General features: G+C 45.5%; 1 protein-coding gene across 6 annotated transcripts in view; it reads right to left on the bottom strand.

Annotated features, from left to right (window-relative positions):
- MBNL2 (muscleblind like splicing regulator 2) overlaps positions 1–12,198 on the bottom strand; it is a 155,559-nt gene that overhangs the window by 109,028 nt on the left and 34,333 nt on the right. The gene's annotated exons all lie outside the window — the stretch shown is intronic.

Raw genomic sequence — 12,198 nt, 5'->3', positions numbered from 1 at the left:
TTATAAATTTAACACTGCTGGGTCCAGGATGAATAAAGGACTATCAGACGCTGATTGTTTTCATAGATTATACGTGCTACAAGCTGCATTCACTGCTTGCCTAGCCTTATGTCCTTTTTTAAAAAAAAATTAAGCAAGAACTTAATGGAAACTGGAAGTCAATTATTTAAAATCAGCACGTACAAATAAGTTCAGACAGTAATAATTTTTGCATGGCTCACAAATGTTCCCTGAAAAAGTAGGTCTCATGCTAATTAAGTTTAGTTAACTCCAGGTAAACCGGGCCAAACAGGCTTCCTTGCCATAGGGTTTTGTTTTGTTTTTGTCTGCTCTTGAGTGAGTGTCTAATAGGGGAAGAGAAACAATGGCGTCTCTCAAGCTTATCTGATCATGGCACATTTATTTAGCAGGACGTCTCTTGGGACTAGTAGGAAATGCTACTTCTTCCCAGTACTTCTTTTACTTGTTAAAAGTGTTTGAGTGAGTAATAATTGTATGTGCATCTAAGGAAACTGGCAACCTAGAGAGCCATGACACATACCTAACTCCGACTGTAAAATATTTGAGGGGACAGACAGGCTCCTGCTTGTCTGTTTGGCAGCTTTGTATTCCCAGCAGCGAACATCAACTCGCTTAACTAGGCAGTTCAAGAAGATGAGTTTAATAACCAAATTTACTCTGGGTCAGGTTTCGCAGACCAGCCTGGACCTGCATCCTCATTACCTCAACCCCCATCTCTAACCCCCGTGGAGAACAAAGGATGAGGGAAGCAAGGGACAAGAAAACATTCCTGCCTGTGTATTCAATGGAGCCAAGGCACTGCTAATGGGGTTGCAAATGATAGGTTGGCCACATCTAGTTTATATTTACACAATATTTCATAGAATCCCCGAGTCCTATGGACCAGGGTCTGATGGGATTACAGGACAACAAAGATGCAGGAGAAGCTCATCCCCAAAGGCAATACAACCTTGGCCATGGCTTCACGTGTAGGAAAAGAAACAGGCAAACATGTATTTATGCACAGACGATAAATGAGTAATTACTCAAGTATTCCTAAAACCCACACAGGAACAATGTTCTAGACCCAGTCCAGTGAATGGGATATGCATTTGCTTATACTTTTGAGTAAGAAATCATTATTTTCCTGGGAAAAACAGATTGCCATTTCTAATTACTACGAAAATACAACCAGAATTTAGCTGGTCAGATTTAGGGAGATGAACCTGCTTTTAAGAGCAGAGGAGCCATGCTTTCTGATGGCCAGAATCTTGTGTAAATCAATGATGCTCCAGAAGGAAATGGAAGTACATCATATTGTACCTAAATATATTGTTATCTTCTCATGAATCCCCTCTTTCTTCCAGCTTGTTCTCCGTTTCTATCCTGAAAGTTACAGAGCTACTGTTGTCAAAGACACCGCCTGCCTTAGGCCATCACAACCTCCAACTTCTGGAATGGGTACAAGCAGGCACTTGTGGGAATAAGGAAGAGAGGGCAGATTTGAAGGAGGTTAAGGAAGGCCACCAAAGGAGATGGCCGATGATGGGTGAAGATAGAGGAAACCAACTTTTTTTTTTATTTTTTTTATTATATTATGTTAATCACCATACAGTACATCCCCGGATTCCAATGTAAAGTTCGATGCTTCATTAGTTGCGTATAAACACCCAGTGCACCATGCAATACGTGCCCTCCTTACTACCCATCACCAGTCTATCCCATTCCCCCACCCCCTCCCCTCTGAAGTCTTCAGTTTGTTTCTCATAGTCCATAGTCTCTCATGTTTCATTCCCCCTTCTGATTACCCCCCTTTTCTTTATCCCTTTCTTCCCCTACCGATCATCCTAGTTCTTATGTTCCATAGATGAGAGAAATCATATGATAATTGTCTTTCTCTGCTTGACTTATTTCACTTAGCATTATCTCCTCCAGTGCCGTCCATGTTGCAGCAAATGTTGAGAATTCGTTCTTTCTGATAGCTGAGTAATATTCCATTGTATATATGGACCACAGCTTCTTAATCCAGTCATCTGTTGAAGGGCATCTCGGCTCCTTCCATGATTTGGCTATTGTGGACAATGCTGCTATGAACATTAGGGTGCATACGGCCCTTCTCTTTACTACGTCTGTATCTTTGGGGTAAACACCCAGTAGTGCAATGGCTGGGTCATAGGTAGTTCAATTTTTAACTTTTTAAGGGACCTTCACACTGTTTTCCAGAGTGGCTGTACCAACTTGCATTCCCACCAACAATGTAGGAGGGATCCCCTTTCTCCACATCCTCTCCAACAACTGGAAACCAACTTTTGACACAGTTACCAAAGGACAGGTCCAAATCCTGATAACACATAGACCAAAATACATATCGGATCTATGAGACTGTAGATTCCCAGGAGGAAGGGGGACACGTTAGGATTTCATGCTCCAGTAAGGAGGCCACCAGCCGCATGTGGCTTCTGAGCACCTGAAACGTGGCTAGTGCCACTGAGGAACCAAATTTTAAATTTTTGTTTATTCTTAATGAATGTAAATTTAACTTAAACACTGATCCTCAATTTGGTCATTGGAAAACTTTCAAGTGTGCTTGGACTGACTCGAGTACATAAATCCACTTTTCCGTTGTACATTTTATGAAACCTAAATACAGATCAAGCATTTCCACTGAATTCAGCTCCTGAGTTGTGCTTTACATGTGAAATTCACACTGATTTAAAATACTTCATACAAAAAATAATGTGAAAGGATCTCGTTAATATTGTTTCATATTTACTACATGGTGAGTTGCTAATATTTTAACTAACTGGATTAAATATTACTATGAAAATTAAACTCACTTGCTTCTCTTTAGCCCCTCCAAAATTCAGAGCTAGATGTAGTTCCCATTACATTTCTATCGATGGCAACATCTTAGGAGCTTCTGCATTTTTTTTTTCTCTCAGCCAACATAGAATGTCATGGAATGGTGGAAAGTATCTGGTCCTAAGAGCCAGCTTCTAGCACTTGTTTGGCCAAGGTTCCTTCATGTGACCTTGGGTAAGTCAATTTCTCTGAGATCCGATTTCTTCATCTGTGAAATGTGGATAATAGTTCCTACCTACATGACACGGTTGCTGCCACGAAGGCCAGATTATGGAGGAAAAGAAGATCATTTTGTAAACAGTGACATGCTGTCCCAATGCAAGACAACGAAAGGAGGTGCCACTCCATAAATATTTATTGAATAAACCCACTTTCAGGATTCTGTATCGAGGGCCAGGCTTACACCTCTCACTGATCCACAGATGCGGAAATCAGGACGGTGGCTTTGAGATCAAAGGAACTGACAGAATGGGGTACAGGAGCCCACTTATCTGGGGGCATCCCTCAGCACTCAGACTGATTTATTTTGCACCCGAAAGGAACCCACAGCGAAGTCTCCCCAAGTACAAATCCCATAGTGTTCTCACAAAAGCCCGACACCTGCTTTCTTCCTTTAGCTGCTACTAACCCAGAAGCGAATCAAACACTCTGGGGCCCAGGCAGTCACCCTGGGTGTGAAGGATAGCCCCAAGTATGTGGGAAGCATTGCCTGGGAGCCTACTTGGTTTTAGGGCTTGCTGGAAACACAGAGGTGAAGGCCATTCCCTGGCACTCTGGGTGCGTGGGGAGAAGCATGCAGCATTTTCTTGTTCATCTGCCCAGAGGGGCCCCTGGGAAAATGTGTCTGAGTGGAGAGGGCACCTTTTTTCATTCTCAAAAGGTCCCGCATATGCTGCCATTGGTCCTGCTTATCACACAAGGCCTTTTAGCTTTCCCAGACGTTTCTGGGCTGCACTGGGAAGCAGGGTCTCCTGCTTACATGATTTTCCAGTTCCTTCTGTTCTACATTTCTCCCAGTGCTCTGCTTGTGTGGCCATTTTTCTCAGTTCTTTTTGACTGGTGCTCCAGTTTTATTTCCAACGTCCCAATCAATGCTATCCCAATTAGCTCCTTCCGGTGCAGAACCCGGGCAGAATTCAGAAGTAGTTCTTCCCAGTGATTTCTCTGGCCCTGTTTCTCCATTGGTGTTCCTTTCCTTGTCCTCTTCGGGCACTCGGCAGCCTCGTGTTCTCTCCCTCTCCTGGCTTTCTGGGCCCCTCGGGGAAGAGGAGGTGCCGGTGCCCTTGTGGGCTGAGCACTGATGTGGCCAGGCCCTCACTGCCTCTGCATTTTGAAATCCTGCTCCGTGGACCCCCACTGCCCCCTCTGATGACCTCTCTCTAGCCCACTTTCTAACAGTACCAGGTGATCGTTTTTAAGTATGACCCCCCCCTAATTCTCAAAAACTTAAATATTGACTTATCCAACCGCCTGCACACAGTGTAAGCTCCTCCGGGTTTGCCTTGTGTATGTAATAGACCTTCTCTATTAGTTTCAAATCCTCAGAACTCAGTTCAGTGCCTGGTGTGGAGAATATGCTCAACAAATGTTTGTCAAACGAACTCCTGGTCCTCCTCCAATGAACATCTGCGTTGTAATACGCACCGAAGTCTAAACAGAGGGAATAAGGCTCTGAATAGGGAATTTCAGTATTATCCTGGAAGGGAAATTCGAGCAGACGCCATTGGCTTACCCTGTTTCTTGCCAAGAAGGTCAGCGGTGAGAGTGAGGAGCTGCCCCAGGGATAAATTATTTGATCTTCAAAACCCAGCATGGTTAGCCCTGCGATTTGCAAGGTGCAATACCTGGGCAAGCACAGCGCAGACCCTGGGAGCGTGTTAGGATGCAGATTCTCAGGCCCCACCCAGAGTTACTGACTCAGAAAACCCGGGGGTGGGGCCCAGTGAGCTGTGTTTTAACAAGCCCTCCCAGGGCGACTCTGAAGCCTGCTCCAGTTTGAGAACTGCTATAGAAAGCATTTCTCACTGGCTCCCCTGATTGTTCCGAGGGAATAAGGATGTCAGCCCTGAGTTGATCACAGGGTCTTGGGATCACGGATTCCCGCAGAAATAATTGCAGGAGGGTTGGCTGGGGGCTTCTCCCAGGGACTGTGTTTCTGATGGCTCGAAACGCAACTCAACTAAACAAAAGACACCTGAGAGAACCGTCCCAGACAAAACTTAATTCTATGAGAACTACAAAAATCAATTAACTCCTAACTTGTAGGTTTTGTTCAGGATGAAGCAGTCCTTTGGTCGGGGTGCGTCAGGCTTTGTTTCGAGGAGCCTTGTCTGAGGGAGGACCGTCTCAGAGGGCTGGTGGCCCCTGGCGAGCAGCAGCTCAGCCCTCAGCCCCTTCCTGTTAGAGCTCTTTACAGAGGGACTGCTTTGTAGGGCCCCCGATATAATGAATATCAAGGTTCACTTCGGGACCCTTCTTCAAAGGAAAAGCAAGATTAAAGTTCAAGGATAAAGAAAAGAAGTTCTGTAGTATTTCCTGAAATACCAAAGGACTTGCTGCTCAACTCTCCAAAATCATCGCAAGCTATTTTTAGCGTCTTTACTTACGTGACGCTTCATTTTTCAAAATACATTTAAAACTCCGCTAGGTGCTCGATTTTCAGAAAGCTGTGGCTTTTGACTGTATGAAAGAATGTGCTGCTCACGTCTGTTTACAGCTGTGGGATGGTGCAGGGGGCCAGTCTGGAAAGCAAGGCCCTCCCTTCTCAAGCGAGGCGACCTCCCTTCATTCCACACCCCTCAGCTCCCAGACAAGCCCGGGCCGGGGACCCCAGGTGTCCTTGCCTTGCTGACGCTTTGTAGCTCGTTTGTACATTTTTGAAGGGAAAAACATCAGTCATGCCTGGTCTTGAGGCTGAGACTGATCAAAATTTAAGACTGCCTTAAGGAAAATAGTTCACTTTTGGTCACCTATGGCATTTAGCTGTCTGCCAGACATCAGCCTCCTAGCGAGCTCATCAAAGGGTCCTTGCAAAACAAACTGATTTCTGAGTCAGACAGTCAAGGACTCATTACCCATTAAGTAATTTATGGAATGCCTTTAATTTTTTTTCCATAAATCTCATTCCCATAAAGAAACTATGTCTCCTCGAGTTTCCTAATTTCTAATTTTGAGCATCTTTGGGCTTCCTCTTTTTAATGTTTAAAATTCTCTGAATATGTGTTTAAAGCATGATTTTTCCTTCCTGCGAGCGGCTTGACGTTTGAGCATCCCTACTTCTATTTCTGGAGCTTGATTTAAAATAGCTCTCAGTGGGCTCTCTTCCCTGATCAATGACTGGCCGCATCCCGCACCTATCAGTTGGGCCTGGGCGGGAGAGGACGGGAGAAGCTGCGGGCTGGAGTGCTGGGCTGAGAGCCACTTGACCTCCAGGAGAGGGTGTAATCCTGCCCTGTAATCACAGCCACCACCGAGAAGAGGTCCCTCACGGGGGCCTCCCCCACAGGAAGCCCAATGGACCAATAAAGATACTGAAACTTGAGAGCCCCACTGCAAAAGTAGAAAAGGGCCTCATTGACTTTTTGAAGAAGAGGAGGGAGCAGCAGCAGTGACTGTCCTTAAAAAGATGTTTCTTTATAGAACCTTGAAAAGGGTTTCTTTTTAATTCACCTAAAATATCCATGAAATGGCATTCTGAGACTTTCGTATGGCTTACGGGTAAGAATCAGTTTTTCTACGTGGGGTTCTAGTTGCTCCTCTAGTCTAATTAGCGGTGTGATGTCACCTGAGCTTTCCAAGTTCCAGTTTCCTGTTTGGAACCAAGGGGTTGAACACACCAAAATCATAAATGTATGTACTGCAACCAGTATAGATTAAACGGTGTAAGTACTCTCTATACAGTATTTATCCCTTTCCAACACTAGCTACGGCATCTATATGCCTAACATCTATGTGCATGTACAACCACACACACACACAACCACACACACAAAGTGACAGGTGGAAATAACTTCCACTCACTAAAATTTATAAATTTCTGTAAAGTAAATGAAGTCTAAATAACAGAGAGTAGAAAGGTCCTTTCTGTGAAGTTGGTATACTCTAGGAAATCCTTCCCATAACATTAGACAAACTTTTGATGGATGCTCTTCTCAGACTAATTCCAAACATACATTCATTCTAAGCAGAAAAAGAACCGAGGTTAACAATGATGCCTTCATCTTACATGGAACTTTTTTCCTGTGGAACACACTTTCCAAATACATTTCCCTGAGGAAATCAAAACACTGGCCACCAAGGTCACAATGGCAGGTCTGATAAGCCAACGTTCATGACAACAGTATAAAAGGAGAAATTCCCATCTAAAAATGTTCTCTTGTTATCTTAAAATGCAAGGGAAAGATTAATAAAATCCAGGTGTCATTTTAACACACCACAATTTCCAGTCCATTTTCACTGCAGTTTCCAGGATTGGGCAGAGAAAGAAATCCCATCTTTAATTAGAAGAGGAGAAATTTCTAAATGTACTCCTGAAACAACAGCCGGATATAATATATGCAACACATATTTGTATTCAAATTATGTTTTTTCACTGTGTCTGTGTTTTCTATCTAAACATTTATAATTCAGTTAGGAGACGCTCTTATGAGAATAAAAGCAATTGTATTAGATACCATTTAAGTCTGACCGCACTTAACCGGTTTCCTGGATGTCCAGGACCCAGTGGCTGCAGTCAGAAAAAAAATGATTATTGAGCTGCAGGTTGCAATCTAGCCCCTGAATTCCCAGAGAAGTCTTTGTCAGAACTTCCATTTCCTTCCCCGGCCACAGCCCTGGTGGACAGGACTGCTTTTCAGCCAACCTTTTTCCTTTTCTCTCTCCAATATAACCAGCCAAACGGCTATCTTATCTGTCTGGATGCCTCACAAATGCCAATCCTCCCTTTTTGGACAAAAGTTTTTTGTCCATCATAACTTTGATGATCACCAAATGAAAATAATAAATGTAGAGCCAAAAAGCTCAATGTTGTAAAAACAGTATATTACCACACTGAAACATAACTAAGATGTCAAAGGAAGTTAAGGTTTAACAAAACAAATATCATGTATGTTGAAATTTCAGCGCTTAGGGACATGTATGTTAGAAGAGAGAATGAATGGTCAGACGCTCACTCCTGCATGCATGTACCATGATTTTGAGTGTGACAGGCACAAATGCAGACTAACAGAGGTATGACGTGTGATGTGGCTTTTCAAAATGTCTAACAATTCCTGTTACAGTTCCTAACAAGTTAAGGAAGAATCTTGCCTCAACTTACATGGTTGTTGCCTTCTTTAAAAATAGTTATATTAAGACCGTCTAAAAAATTAAAAATTAAAAAGAATGCTTTGCGCAAAAAGCACAGTGAAGATCTTGACCCAGACCACTATGAACAGGATTTTTATCTCTGTGATGTCTAGCAGGACATCAAAAGTCACGAGCTACAGGCTGGTTCTTTGCTCTGAGGGAGTCACGAACATGGCAATAGGTCAATATCCCATACTCCTGCCCATTACACTTTCAAGATGCTCTCTAGTCATCCGGAAAATGGGGGAAAAGAATGTTCCCTTAAATTTCCGAAGAAATGTTTCCTTCAATTTACAAGGGGGTACTGTCCCTATTGAGAACAGTGCCGTAGGGTTGTAGCCTGCTAAGTCTGACTAAGTAAACTCAGGTATAAACTATCAGGATCGTTAGTATGGTAGATACTGGGGAGCACTGGAGGGATCCAGACAAGACCCCAAGCTCAAGGAAACCTCCCTCTGGTAGATTCACCCAGGATGCATTAGAATGAGAAGGTCTCACAGGCAGTTAGCCTTGGTCAGAGATTATAGCAATGGTCCAGAGAAAAGGCATAATCGAGGTCGAAAATTATATTGCAGTAGTGAGAAGGGAAAGGAAGAGGGTGTGGCTTGTGTAAATTCATTAGAAACGGATAATCTTTGGGAATGAAGAGAGCAGGGAAGAGATCAAAGAGGACTTCAAAATTTGGATCCTGTGTGGACACCGATGCTCTGCCCAGGAGGAAGGATGTCAGGAAGTGGAAGCTAATGGGAAATAGGGGCATTGAGGTTAAGGAGAGAGAGAGAGAGAGATGTCTGTATCTACATCTGAGTATCTATTCAGGGGAGACATGAGAAAGGCCTGAGCAGAGTCAAGGACAGTCGGTTCAGTTACTTGGAGATGACAAAGAAAAGGAGCAAGCGAAACCATAGAAAAACCAACAAGAGACAAAAGGTCCTCCAAATATTGCAGTGTCAAGGGTGCTGGAGAGAGTTTCAGAGCTCCAAGATGGAGGGAGTGGCCAGAAGGGTCCCCTGTCACAAGGAGACCACGGGCACATGGACAGACGGCATAACGAGGATGTCGCGGCTGACTTTCCGGGTGGCACTTTCCCTAGTTCACAGCTGCAGGGCGAGAGGGGAGGACAGCTGGGAAATGAACACTCAGTGCCTGGAGCTCTTTGGAGTATTTGGTGCTTCCAGAACACCATTAACAGCACAGGAAGTGTGGAACTCTCTCTGCTTTGCAGTCTGATGGGCACAAATTACCTGTGTGCTCCCGGGGAGGTGACCCTTGGTCAACTTGGGCTTTGCTCACCGAACTGGAAGGCTGCACTAAGTGAAGCCCCCCAGGGGGGAGGGAGGTGGGAGAGAGCTCGATTTTCCCATCTCACTTCCAGCTCTCCCTTTCTTTCCTGAGTGGAAGGAAGGAAACACAGCAGGAGTGTGGGGAAATGGCAGGACGGAGCTGTGGGCCAGAGAGCTGGAATTGGCCCGGAGGACGAGGAGGGATGAGGCCACCAGCTCCTGTGGAGGACCCTCGAGAAAGAAGATGCTCATTTCTCAGACTTGGGGCTGAAAGAAGGTGGAAAGTGAAGCAGACAGCCTGGTTTCCAACTGGAGAGCACGAAAATGAAATGGGGCAGCTTTTGTCTTGTGGCCCCTGCCCTCTGAGTCTGGTAAGAGAGGATCTACCTGCCCAGACAGGCAGGCGTGGGGCTGGGGCTTACAGAGAGCTCTTGAAGCTTCACATGGCCCTTGCGAGCAGCAGCAGAAGAGATGAGATCAAGCCAGTGGCCCAGGAGGCACGACCTCGGTGCGACAGCCTGAGCACGTTCTGAAAATGAACGTACGGTTTCGTCCCCTTCTCCATCTGCCCTTGGCATTTGAAAGCTGGGACAGAGAAGGGATGCTGTCAATTTCAAAAGTCAAGGCCTTGGAGATGGGACAATTTAAAGTAGCAAGAAGGCCTGAGTTCTCCCAAGAGTACCCGTGGAGGTGACTGGAGTTAAGGACCTGGGGGACAGGACTGTTCTCCTTGTGGAAACTCTATCTGCTCTCTGAGAGTGTGTATCATAATGCATCTAGGCATGTAAAGTGTCTTGCGGGTGGGTGTGAGTGACGTCAGAAGCAGGGATGGCAGGTCTGCCCCACTGAGAGGGACTGGATCAGTTCCCGTGTGCTCTGGAAATGAGAGAAAAGCCAGTGGTTTCCCTTAGTTTGAGCAGCCGTCGAGAAGGAGCTGGGAGAAGTGCCTACATCTCAATGGGCAGAAAAAGGCAGGTGCATAGACTGAGAGATTCCTGGGACATCTTTAGTGGCAAGATAAGACGCAGCTACTGGCTTAAAACAAACATCTGTTGAGAGCCTTTCGCCAGCATGTTTTTGAGGCGAAAGGTACTAAAGCTGAGAGAGATCAAAGCATTCATGCCCGGTGGCCAGTGGAAGCTGGAGGAGGCGGAGGCTTGCAGAGCTGTGGCTGGCCGGTACGGAGGGGTTGGGGAACAGGCTCGATCACAAGCAGTTTGGTTGCAAAATCCACATGGCTCTGTTTCGCCATTCTCTCCCCCAGTTTATTCTCTAAGCCCACCAGACCGTGACGACTCCCCAGAGTTGTGCCCCCTCTCTGTCTCTTGTCTCTGTCGCCTTTTCCTTCCCTTCCTCCCTCCCTCTGACAGCCCACATCTGATCCATTAGGAAGTTCTTCTGGCTCTACCTTTCTAACAGAGCCCAAATCTAGCCCCTTCTCACCACTCACACGGCGGCCACCTTCCTCTAAACTACCATCATCTGGGTTAATGTGACAGGCTTCTAACCAGTCTCCTCTGCTTCTCCCCAGGCCCCGCTGCAGTCCCACCTCAACACATTATTCTGGGAGATCCTCTGCAAATGTGATCAGATCACGTCATTTCTCTGCTCGGGAATTCCCAATGGCTCCCCACCTGCTGAGTGTGAAAGCCAAGAGCCAAGAGCCCATACTGACCTTCGTGAGCAGCCCACCTTCCCTGACCCTCCTGCTTCCTTGTGCACTCCCCCTAAGCCACCCTTCCTTGCCTATGGCTGGTCCTTGAGCAGCAAACACTGGCCTGCCCCAGGGCTCTGACCTCACTGCTCACTCTGCTGAGAATGTGCCTCTCCCAGATAGTCATGGCTCAGATGTAGTCGTGGCTCAGATGTCAGCCTATGGGGCGGCCCTTCCTGATGTAATATGGTTTCAGTCCTACCTCCTCACTCCGACTCACCCTGCTTTATTTCTCTCCAAAGTCCTTATCACTATTAGATATTCACATAGTACTTACTTATCTTTTCAATTTCTCCCCCAACCAGAATGTAACATCTGTGAAGGCAGGTCTGTGTGTATCCCCGACAGATAGCACAACACGAAAACTTTAAGACGTAGTAAAGCACTCTGTAAATATTTGCTGAATGAGTGTGTGGATGAAAGGACAAAGAGATGAATGAATATACTACACAGCCCAGAGTCTGTGACGGTCTTTATGGCTTGTTTCGTTCCATCCTCATGATGTTACTTGAAATATTCCTCAATCATTGCTGCTCTTGTTACTATGTCGGTACTCTGGGACTCCAATTTCTTAGCTTTAAACTGGAGAGGGTGCAATAAATTTTAAGGCCACTTCTGCCCTTAAAGTTCTGTGATTGTACAGTGATTGGCAAGGCTGACTTAAGGAGAGATGTATTTTTAGGAACTCTTCTGGAAATCTTATCAGCTCTGCTGGGTTTGGCCTAGATTTGTTAGCAGGCTGTTTGAGCTGTGAGATCTAACAGGAGCATCTGTATGGGGGGGGCATTTGGAGAGCCCATTGTGTTTCTGCTCCAAAGTCCAGATCTGAGGGGACGCCCTGGTAGGGTGGAGAAATGACAGGGTTTTGCACTCAGCACCAGGATGGAGCACGTGTTGAATACTTAAGCTCCAGCCTGCAAAAAAGGACACAGACCTAGGGTCTTAGCACCCCAGAGGTTTAATACTTCTTTACATTTTCTCTTTCTACTAAAA

The sequence above is a fragment of the Ailuropoda melanoleuca genome, chromosome 7 (genome assembly GCF_002007445.2).
Source record: "Ailuropoda melanoleuca isolate Jingjing chromosome 7, ASM200744v2, whole genome shotgun sequence".
Classification (NCBI taxonomy): domain Eukaryota; kingdom Metazoa; phylum Chordata; class Mammalia; order Carnivora; family Ursidae; genus Ailuropoda; species Ailuropoda melanoleuca.
This window is presented reverse-complemented; position numbering and strand designations above follow the sequence as displayed.